The following is a 12,584-nucleotide window of genomic DNA, read 5'->3' as shown; positions in this document are numbered from 1 at the left end:
ACCTTCAAAAAATCTTAAAAGAATCCTAAAGAATCCTAAAAAAATCCTAAAGAAATCCAAACCAAATCTTAATTCTAGTTAAATCCTAATCCTAATCAAAACCTAAATTCTAACCAAATCCTAATCTTAATCAAATCCTAATCAATTTTTTAAATCTCAAACAAATTTCTAACAACCTTATAAAAGATTTTGAAATTCAATAACTAATGTATAAACCATTGATTTCAACTCAAATTTTACACATTCTTCAGTAATTAAGTTAAAAATAAGTATAATTTTTTTTTGAAAAGGTTTGAAATTATCAAATAAACGATAATCTTAAAAATATGTTGGGATATTGCCTGGTCTCTTTTTTTGACCTTGATGCCAATCTCCTAGAATCAATTACTCTTAATTGAATCCTTACTTTGCTTCCAAACTTTACATACTTGTTAGAAATCAAGCTGACTATCTTTGTCAAAAAAATTGCTCCAATCTAACGAGCAAATTGAAAGATATCTAAGAAAACCTTACTAGTCTTTAAAACCCTGAATTCTAAGACCATAACCCACAAAAACCTTTATTCTTTTTAATCTAACTATTTGATCAAATCCAAATTCATAGCACACATTATGCACAACTACATCCACAAACCTAAAAAATTTCAGCCATAGATCTATTATCAAACTCTTACAATTGTTCAAAAAGTCAACGTTATTTTATTTTCTAAAAATTAGAGTCACTAAAAACAACATCAACTTTGCAAAGCTCTTATAAAGATATTATGTATCCAAAACATTCAAAATCAATGTCTATAGAAATTCTATGAAGTTTGATTTCCAATCTCATTCTTCAATCAATCAAAGAACTCCCAAATCATTGTCGAGACTTGATTTTATGTCTCAAAATTTGTTTTCAATCCAAGTTCATAACTGGCCCTCTCTGGATATCAATATCTAGTTTTTTTAGATAATTTTTGCTAAAATCAACTCCTAACTTCTTCCTACATATGCTTATATTTTTTATTTTTTTAATCTACCTTATTTTTCTTTATTTATGGTCCTACAAAGTAAATAAAAGTCACTTTTATAAAAAGGTACTACTAAAAGTTTTACAACCTTCCTATCTTTTATCTATATTTTTCTACTTTATCTTTTAACTTGGCTCTTCTATAATAAGATCCACATTATTATCTCTCACCATATAGTCATATTACAATATGACATCTACCTCCTCTAAACGTGTGCATCTTTTGGTATGCACCATAATCCAACTTTATTTGATTCATATTATATTTCCAATGACTTCATCTAATTTTTCTTCATGTTTTCTATTCAAATCTAAATCATCTTCTTATCTTCAAAGATTTATGTCTTTGACAAAGTCTTCTATATTTATTTATATTTTTTTTTATTTGAATATCTTTACTTGTTTTCCTACAATCCGTATTTTTAATCTTGTCCCATTTAGCTTTTGTAATGAATAGGTCACATTATCATAAATAGTTGTTATCAAAAATAATCCAAACCATTGTTTAAAATACTTTTTCAAAGTTCTATGTTGATTGTTCAAGCTACTATCATAGACCAAAACCCTCATCAATTACCTTAAACTTAATTGATGTTATTTATCAAATTGAATCTTATTTTGTAATCATTTTTTTTTTTTTTTTTTTTATGATCTTTGCTTTAATTTTTAATTTTGAATAGCTATAAGTTCTTTTATTATCTATTATTTTATAATTTGTCTTCATAATGACCTTTGATGCTTGAAAATAATTTCAAGCATAAAGTAATTTTCTTTGAATGAATTTACATAACCTTACCATTATCCTTTAACTCAATAGATGCAATTTTTTTCAAAAATCTTCCAATCTATTTTCTTGACAAATACCAAAAATCTTTCATCATCTTCTAATATTCCTAACTCACATAATTCTTTCTCAATTAATTTTTTATTTTTTATTTTTTATTTTTTTTGAATGCCACTAAAATTAGAATCAAAGGCACCTATATCTTATAAGAATACCTCTCTTTTTATACCTCCTTGGTCTTGCTTTATAATGATACTTTTCAATTTTTTTTTTTTTTTTTTTTTTTTTTTTTCAATGCCAATGTTTCTATTTACTCTACATGTGCAAGTAGTTTGAAAATATTCTCTTCTATACATGACCAAACCATTGGTGAGGTACAAAATTTGAAATAAAAAGACTGAATCAAAACCTCTTCTACATAGCCATATATATCTTGTTTGTATCTTTTTTCTTATTTCTTTGATTCTAAGTCCCATTTAAGATATCCATGTAAACTTTAAATCCATTGTTTATATCTTTATATTTGAAGATTTTTAGATTTTCAATCCTTGAATTTTATACTTGATGATGACCTTATCTTTGTCAAAATCTAATTGTGTCTCCATTACATGTACATTACCTATGTAACCTTGACCTTGGTCTAAAAGAGAGGTGATCACAATTAACTTAATCATAGCCAATGACTTGGCACCCATATCTTTTATTCCATAATCTTTATTTGCTATATAATCTTATATAAAATCCTTCATATCTTCTTGAATGCATCCTTGTGAAACATTTTAACCTTTTGTTGTTTCAAAGCATTGTATGATCTCAAAATATTGAAAAATCTCATGCCCTTTTAAAATATCATGCTCTTAAAAAGTCTCATCACTTTCACAATAATCTTTTGTGGTTTCAAAACCTCATTTAGCATCATAACCTCATGAAATCTCATAACCCTCTCTATAATGATCATGTGAAAACTCATAACTTCTTTAATCCAACCCGTATGTGGTTTCATAACCGTATGCAATTTGACTTTCATTATCATTCCTATATATAATTCCACCACTTCTTACATCATAATATTGTGAATTTATATAATCTCTATAATTATAACCTTGAGTAGATTTATAATCCATCTCTTTTGAAGGCTCAATTTTAAACTCTTCAATATAATCCAAAGTATTGAATAAAAAATCTTCACCTCCTTTAAATATAGAAAATACTCTTTAATTACCAAGAGATATTCCATCCAAATTGCCATTACTAACTTCCATAAACTTAGTCAATATAGAGTAGCTATAGCTTCCAACCACATTATCATTAATTTCCAAATCCTTAATCTTCATATTATCTTCAAATTTTTAGGTACCTTGACTTTTTATAGTAATAGTTTGAAAAGAGTCTTTATTCTTTCTTTCACCACCTTCGGTATAAGATCCAATTTCTTTAATTTGTAAAGAATTAGCTCCTCTATTGAAGTTTTTTACTTGCTCTTTTATTTCTCTTTTTTAAAGATTAGCTCCTTGCATTGATAAAGATGATATAGAAGCCAAAGTAGAAGATTTTTTAGGCCATATTGCAACTCCTTTAGCTTCTACTTCTTCTTGCCTTGCTAAAACAACCACTACTTCCTTCAACTTCTTCCAATTATTGGTGCAATCACTCTCCATAGACTCATCTATAAGAAGCATGAAAACTTGTCTCCTAAGGCATCATCAAGACCATTTAAAAAAAAACTCTACCTTTAAAGCACCCAATGATCGTTTCTCTGAGGATGAGAGTTGATAAAATCTCCTATCAAATTCTTCCAAGAATTCATAAAGATCCATATGCTTGCTTGGTTGCAACTCTATCTAATCTAGAAACTTTTGCTAAATAATCTTATCCTCATCTCTATCAATAAATTCTTCCTTCAAAAGTTCTTCAAATTTTGACCATGTTTCTATAGCCCCTCCATGCAATCTCTTTATTATTTTATGAAATCTAGGTTCAATAGTCAAATGTAAGCTTCAGATCATCTATGCCTCAAGGATTTGGCATGTCTCCATTTCACATGTATAAACTTGTAAAAACTTAGTGATGTTGCATCCTTCAAATCTCTTAAATTTTTTGATGACTCCTTACAATGCCCTTGTGATATCTTTTTCAATTGCTTGCATTCTTTGTTGCTCCTCCATGAATATACAGAAAGCCTTAAAAAGATCACTTATATTTGACCCATCTAAAATATTCGACCTATCCAAAGACCTTGATGATACATCTTCCATTTTATTCTACAATAATAAAAAATATTCCTTAAAATACTCTAATAAAGACCTTATGATACTTCAAAATTCTCCAATATATCTATAAAGCCTTATACTACTCCATGATAATTAAAATATTGCCATTGTATTTTAAGATAGTCTCTAAAGCTCTAAGAATTCAAAAGCTCCAATTCATGCATCATCCAAAGTTCTTCTTTCTACTTTTTTAACTTTTTTTTCTATAGTTCAAATAATCCAAGATATTCAAATACCTTCTACCTCAAGCTTTTCACGTTGGATTCACCAAATATGTCATAATACATGAAGTCTTGCTTAAGAATACTCTCTATACCTAGCTGTGGAAGGTAGAATGGAAATTACTATAATAAAATACTAATTCTAATAGAACACTGACAATGCTAAACAAGCTCTTATCAAATTTACAAAAACCTCAAAAGAATTACAAAGAAATAATAAGAAATCTTAAAGAAATATTAAAATAATTACAAACATATCTCAAATACATCTCAATTCAATCTTAATTTAATCCTAGTTGAAATCCTATTAAACTTCATTCAAACTTTAGGCCAAAAACTAATTAAATCTTAAATCTTAAACAAACTCAAATAAAATTCTAAAATTTAAATCAAATCCTAATCAACTCCAAATAAAATCCTAATCAAATTTTAATCCTAAGTCAAATCCTAACCAAATCCTAACTCTAAATTGAATCATAAACCAACCCTAATCCTAAATCAAACTCTAACCAAATCCTAATCCTACAATAGATTTAAACCTCAATTACTAATGATTGAACCGTTGATCTTAATTCAAAATTTGCATACTTTTTAACAATTAAGTTGAAAACAAATAAAAATATTTTTAAAAAAGATTAGAATTATCAAATATACGATAGCCTCAAAAATGTGCTTGGATATTGGCCGACCTCCTTCTCTGACCTAGATGCCAATCTTCTATAGCCAATATCTCTTCTTTTTACCATTTGATTGATTTCAAAATTTTTATACACATTGAAAAACAAGTTTCATATCCTTACATACAAATTTCACTCTAATTCAATTATTAGATTGTAAGAAATCTTTAAAATCCTCACTAAACCTAAAATTCTACTTTCTGAGATCTTGACCTTCTTAAACCTTAATAATCCTTAATTCAACCATTAGATTGAGCTAAGATTTAAAACACGTATTAAGCACAACTATGATCATAAATCCAAAAAATTTCACTCATAGATCTATTACAAAACTCTTGAAATCACTAGAAACGTCAACCCTATTTTATTTCACAAAACCTAAGTCATTTGAAAACAATCTTGATTTTGTAAAGCTCTTACAAGATCATAGCAAATTCAAATCATCCAAAACTAATGCTTATAGAAACTCTATCTAGTTTGCTATGAAATCCCACTCTCTGAACTGCAAAAGAACCTCCGAGTTGCTATAGGTGCTCGATTTTGTACCTCAAGGTCTGATTTCAACCCAGGTTGCTAACTAGCCCTACTCGAGTATTAATATCTAGTTTTTCTAAGTAATTTTTACTAGAATTTATTTTTAACTTCTTCCTAGAGATACTTATATTATTTATTTTTTTAATCTATCTTATTTTATCTTATTTATGGCCCTATAAAATAAATAGAAGTCACTTTTGTAAAAAGGTAGTACTACTACTAAAAATTTTACTGCCTTCCTATCTTTTATTCATATTTTTTTACTTTATCTTTTGACTTGGCTCTTCTATAATAAGATCCATATTATCATCTTTCACCATATAGTCATATTACAACACAACAACAAAGAGCAATCTTTATATATTGAAGAAGTCCAAGATGCGACAAATTGTATTTGCCACATACTCCGATCTTTGCTCTCTTAGAAGATGGTTGATAGGTCCTCTCAGCCATTGATAGTGTTCCATACCAACGTAAGAAGACCACCTTGTTATTTGGTCATTGTTGAGGCCTTTGTAACTTCTTTCAAATAAAATATTTGGAACACCATTAAGAATTGTTCTTACTTCTAATATAATCATCAAACAACGAGAGTCTCTTCCAAGGTTGTAATATCAAACATGTTATATCTCACCATCTATTCGAGGAAGGTCATGTTATTCTTGAGGATCTTCATCTCTATTCCATCATCTTGAAAGTTGTGGCAATCGCAATGTCTCATTTGATAAATTCACAAATGAAAGCTCTTGAGTTCAATTTGCTAGTTGTTGGTTTTCCATCTCCTTAGCATCACAAATATACACAAGCTACAAAGAAAGATAGAAGATAGAATGTTATCTTTCTTTGATTTTGTTTCTTTTATAGCAAAGATTTTCTATTCTTCATCTTGATTGTGATAGATTTCGTTGATGAAAAGCTTCAACTTTCTTTGATGTATTTGTAAGATTCTTTGATGGCTTCTATGTGCATTTATTAATATCATATCCATGCAAATGAACAAGATATTCCAACTTATTTTGGTGCCACCTTAAGTCTAAGACTTCCTCCACCTCAAACTCTTGATTACTATCTATTTTTATAGGAGGATGTAAAATTTGTCTTCTTTTTAAAATATTTACTGTCTTATACAGCTCAAAAAAGGATACATGGAATATAAGTTGGATCTTCATAGACTCCAGTAGATGTAATCGATAAGCAACAAGATCGATTTGTTTACAAATTGATAAAAGTCCCAGCTTTTAATAGTCCAACTTATAACAAGGACAAGTAGTCATGATATTGCAATCAAGTAACCATACCTTATCATCTATATTGAATTGTGATTCTTCCTTGTGATAGGCATCCGTGTTGGTCTTTTGCCATTCTTAAGCTTCTTTTAATTGTATCTTCATTGTTGCATATAGCTCTGACAAATGATTTGCTAAATTATTCGTCGTAGGATTATCAACTTTTAAAAAGTCAAAAGTATCAAGTCATGGATAATAATCATAATTAGCAAAGCAAGGTGTTTGTTGAGTAGAAGAATGTACTGAATTATTGTATGCAAACTCTGCTAATGACAAAAGAGTTGTCCAATCATCTTGATGATAGTTGATAATATACCTCAAATACTATTCCAAAATTTGATTCATCCTTTTCGTTTGCCCATCAATTTGAAGATGAAAAGCCGAATAAAGCTTTATATCTACTTTTAAAATCTTGAATAGGATTCTTCAAAATCTTAATACAAATTGATTCTTCTTATTTGATATAATATCCTTTGGCAATCCATAATAGAGATAGATATTGTCAATAAAAAACTTAACTATTTCTTCACCTGAAATAAATTTTGTACATGGTATAAAATATATCATTTTGGTGAAGCGATCTATAATTAAAAATATGGAATCATGTCAATTTAAGATTGAAAGATCTGTGATAAAATCCATAGAAACAAAAGACTATAGTTGTTTTGGAATAGGTAACAGCTGAAGTAGTCCATAAGGTCTATGGCGAAGAGTTTTGGATCTTGAACAAATATTATATGATTGTACAAAGTCTTTTATCGCCTTTCACATTTACAGTGACCAAAAATCTCTAAATATAAGCTCTAAAGTTTTGTTGTATCTAAAATATTCTGCTGCTAAAAAGTCATAATATACTTGAAGAACACATAAACGTGTTTCTCCTTCTGAAATATATAGGCATCATTTGAAATAGAGAATGTTGTTCTTAAATTCAAACTTTGAAATATCATGAGACTTAGAAGAAAGATTCTTAATATCATGAACAAGAGGATCAGAGAACATATTTAATTGGATTTACTTGATAAAGGTTGAATCAATAGTCAATGTTGATTTTATTGCTTGAAGTTGAAAATACTCGAGCTTCAAGAAAATCATTCTTTGTTGATCAAAAGATACAACTCTTTCTTTTGGTGTAAGATGAGAACATCTAAAAAAGGCATTTGATAAACTTTGTTATTTTTTGGTTTGATAAGTGATCTTAAAATTGAATCTGGGTAAAGATATGCTCCAACAAACTTGACGACAATTCAAAACATGTGCTAACATAAAGTACTCGAGGTTCTTATGATCCGTATACATGGTAACTAGATTTGAAGTGCCTTTTAGATAATGATGCCATTCTTGAAATGAATCTATGATTGCAAAGAGCTCTTTGTCATGGATCTCATAATTAATTTTGGTTGCTAAAAATTTCTTAGAATGAAAAGCTATTGGGTGGAATTTATCATTTATTCCCATTTGCGACAACACGACACTTATAACAAAGTCTTACATGTATGTTTTCATAAAAAATGCCTTAGAAAAGTCAAAGCGATACAAGATTGGTGCAGAAGAAAATTCCTTCTTTAAGCATCAAATGATGCTTTTTTTTCTTTATTCCACTCAAATTTGTCTTTACAAGTCAAAAAGTAAGTGGAGCTGCAACTTGAAAAAGATTCTTGATAAAGATTCAGTAGTAATTAGCAAAGCCTAAAAAGTATTGTATATCTTATATTATTTTTGAAATCTTTCAATCTATGATAGTTTGGACCTTCTTGGGATCTATCATAAAGCCTTCATTGGAAATAATGTATCCTAAAAAATCAACTTGAGTAATGTGGAATACACGCTTTTTCAACTTGGCATATAATCCTGCATCTCTAAGTTTCTATAACATATGACGAACATGAATTTCATGTTCTTTTGTGTTCTTGGAATAGATTAGAATGTCGTCTAAATAGTAAATGAAAAAATCATCTACAAACTCATAAAAAAAATATCATTCATAAGATGTTGAAAAATAGCCAGTATATTTGTGAGTCCAAAAAGCATGACACTATATTCAAAATATCCATAGCTAGTTTGAAAATCAGTCTTCTATTCATCTCCTTTTTTCATGCAAACTAAGTTATATACTCTTTGTATATCTATTTTGATATAGATCTTTGCTTGATTGAATTAGTCAAGAAGTCTTGAAATCAAAGATAAAGGATACCTATTCTTGATGGTAATCTTATTGAGTCCTCGATAATCCACACACATCTATAGAGATCTATCTTTCTTCTTCACAAATAAGAAGGAGCTCCAGAGATTCAGAATGGCATATGAAGTTCTTTGCGAAGTTCTCATCAATATACTCCTTTAATGCAGCCAACTCATTCTGCGATAAGCTATAGATTAGTTTGAATGGTGGTTGGGTTTTTTCTTAAAAAATCAATTGAACAATCATAAGGTTGATGCTTTGGAAGAATATCTACATTTTTCTTTTCAAAAACATCTTGGAATTTTTCATATTGGCTAGGAATATCACTTGACATTTTTTCACCATTAGAAATGGGCATAACATATATATTAAAAGATGATCCTTCTTTTGTAGCATGCATGAAAGTTCTCACACCTATTAGTAAAGCTTTGGAAGTACTAGGCTTTTGTACTTCTACTTTGCTAACTTCATCTTAGATTATACTACCAAAAAAGTTAAGGTTACGAGAACTCGAATCTATTTGACTGTTATATTTTTCTAGCTATAATAATTCTAAAATAATTGAATTTGAGAGAGATATTATTACATTAAATACTACTACGCTTTTATGATCTTTAATTATTACATCTAAAGGAATAGTTTCATAGATAATATTTCTAAAAGACAACAAATGACCACCTATGACTTCTACATGTACGGATTTAGTTTTTTTAACTAAAGGTATTTTTTTATTTTTGACAAAATTTTTATTTATAAAACAAGTTAACGCTCTTAAATCTAATAAGATAAGGACTTTGTAATTTTTAGGTCCTAAATGGACATCTATTATAAAATAAGGTGAGAGATCTAAGAAGAAAATAGGACCTTTATTAGATGTTGCACATGATTCTAGCCACAAGGTTTCAAAGTAGAGAGAGTTTGCCTCAAGAAAGTACTGAGCTCTTGGCTGTGACTAATTGCTCAATTAAGTCTTGAGATAAGAAAGATCAAGTTTTTATATATGTATATAATACTTTTAGGTGCTATTACACCAAATATATAAGTCTTAAGTCGCCAAGAACATCCAAAATATGATAAAACTTCTAAATCCTTATATATCCTTATAGGGTATTATTCTTGAACTTCAAAAATTTACATCTTTCAATTGGACTATTCAAACACACTCAAATTTTAGATGAAGTATTGATGTACTTTTAACAACTACTACAACAAATTTTAATTACAAATTTGTTGCAGAACTTAAGATATCACCAAAATCCTAATAGTAGCTTCAAATCCTAGTATTTATACATCTACATGCAAATTTCTTCATATCTCACAAACTAAGTACTTAAATGCCACAAAATTTATATATATGACTTTTTAACATAATAATCTACCTTCTCTAAAAGGTTTTAACTAAAAATTTATCCAAAAACTTAAGATATGGCTCAAACCATTACTATGAATAAAATAACTTACTTATGGCCTTTGATTTGGATGTGCTAACTTCAACCCTCTATAACTTCTTCCTCTGAATTCTACATTCATCAAACAATATATGAAAAATATAGTCAAAGAAGTGTTCACTCCAACTCCAATTTCCAATCCTTTTTTGCTCTATATAAATGCATGTTATGCCCCAAAGAAAAAGAATAGGTTCAAAATTGACACCTTAACTTTGAGCACCAATAACTTCTTCATAAGAACTCCAAATTACACAAAATTTACATCCAATGCATATCCAAAAATCTAAACTTGATGATTCTAGCCTTGAAAGCTTAAATTACTTTGAAAAAAAAACCCTAATTCCTAATAAGACCTCGGGCAGCCTCCTTGAAGCACATTGGACATGGCCTTCGACCAATAAGAATGAAGATCCCCATTCCTTGCCTTCATCCAACCATGCCTTGATTTCATCCCTTCCAATAAGCCTCTTACTAGTTAAGAATTTTTTCTTTATGCTCTAATCTCCTCTCAAGGCTTTATACTAAACATTTAGGTCCTATAATTTTTTTGAAATGTTATAATTAAAAAAGATAAAATTCAAAATAAATTTTCTTAAATCCATTGTCTTTAAATTAATTTATTAACCATTCTAACATACACCAAGACTTATGAACATATTACATGTTCTAACTAATTTTTACATACTATAAGTAATTACAATATAAAAATGGTCCCTATTGTAGCTAAAGAAACTCGTTTTTTGACACATTATCTTCTTTGGTAATTGTGCTCCTCATTTTATAATTTTTTTTTTCTTTGGACAATATTGAGTAGTGTCCTTAGCTTCTCCATAATATAAATACAAACCTTCTTCACAATGTTGAGTCTTTTTATGCTCTATGAGAGTTTTAAAATATATCATTTCACTTTACATTGGTTCCAGTCTTAATGAATATGTTTCAAAAAACATAGAAGCTGCCACCATTACTTGACTTGTTTCTTTTCAGCCAAGTCTTTATTCTTGACATCTTTCAAATAATCAATTATTGCATGTAATGGCTTGAGTAATAAATTTTTCTAAAGATTTTATTTTTAGCATTCTTAATAACAAATCTTTGACACTATTCTTTAATCTATATTGAAATTGATTGATTAGTGCTTTGTCATTTCAATCTACATTGTGAGTAAGGTTTTAGAATTCAGCAGCATATGTGGTGGCTCATTGTGACTCTTGACGTAAAGATAAGAGTTTGATCTTTGTTACTCGTTCTCAATCACTTTCTCTAAATGTTATCATAAATATTTTTAAAAATGAATTCAAATCATAAAAGAGTCACGAATCTTTTTCTATTAAAGGTACAAATAAAAAAAGATCACTTCTTGATAGAAGTGCATATATGAATTTAACTTGAATAAATCCATCAGGATATTGAAAAGGTGCAACCTTAGATAGAGCTTGACTTGTTGCAAAAATCCTTAAAATTTTGATCTTCTTCCATCAAACTTCTCAGGCATACTAATTCTTGTTCCCATCATACTTATAGAAGCAAAACTCCATTGATTTGGTTCTGAGGTCAATCTACTTGCTTCCTTCAATTGCACAATTTCTTGCCATAGACTCTAAACTTCTTCCATAGATGTAGGCATAGTACCTCCATAATTCACATTAGAAATATATAAAATTTTTATTCTAAGAGTATTCACAAGATCATAAAGATCTACAATAGTTGCAAATCTATTCTCACTTCTATTAGATGTAGCATCTATAATCTTTTCTTCTATAGGCAACTCAAACAAATCCAAAAAGTTAAATTAGAAGAAAGTAATCCCTAACTTCCAATAAAAATTTCCACAAAGAAGGATAATCCACTCTCTTTAAGGAAAGATCAATATTATAAAATAAGATTTATTTGTTTAAAAGGTGAATAGTTTGCAACCTTCAAAACACAACAATAGATTTGGAGTAATCTATTCACTTCTTAAACGAGACAAAAATAGTATGTTAGTACTCTTATCAAACTATCAAAGATATGAATCTCAAAAAAAGAGAATCCTCAATATATTCTTGTGTTACTAAAGAGAATTAGAAAGTCATCCAAAAGATAATGTAATATTAACTAAAATGGCTATTGCCAAAAACAAGAACACTAGAAAGACTTGAAACAAGACTAAGGACTAGAACGGCATTGACAAG

This window comes from Physcomitrium patens, chromosome 19 (genome assembly GCF_059467195.1).
Source record: "Physcomitrium patens ecotype Gransden chromosome 19, ASM5946719v1, whole genome shotgun sequence".
Taxonomy (NCBI): Eukaryota; Viridiplantae; Streptophyta; class Bryopsida; order Funariales; family Funariaceae; genus Physcomitrium; species Physcomitrium patens.
The sequence above is the reverse complement of the archived record's forward strand: the minus strand, read 5'-3'. Positions refer to the sequence as shown.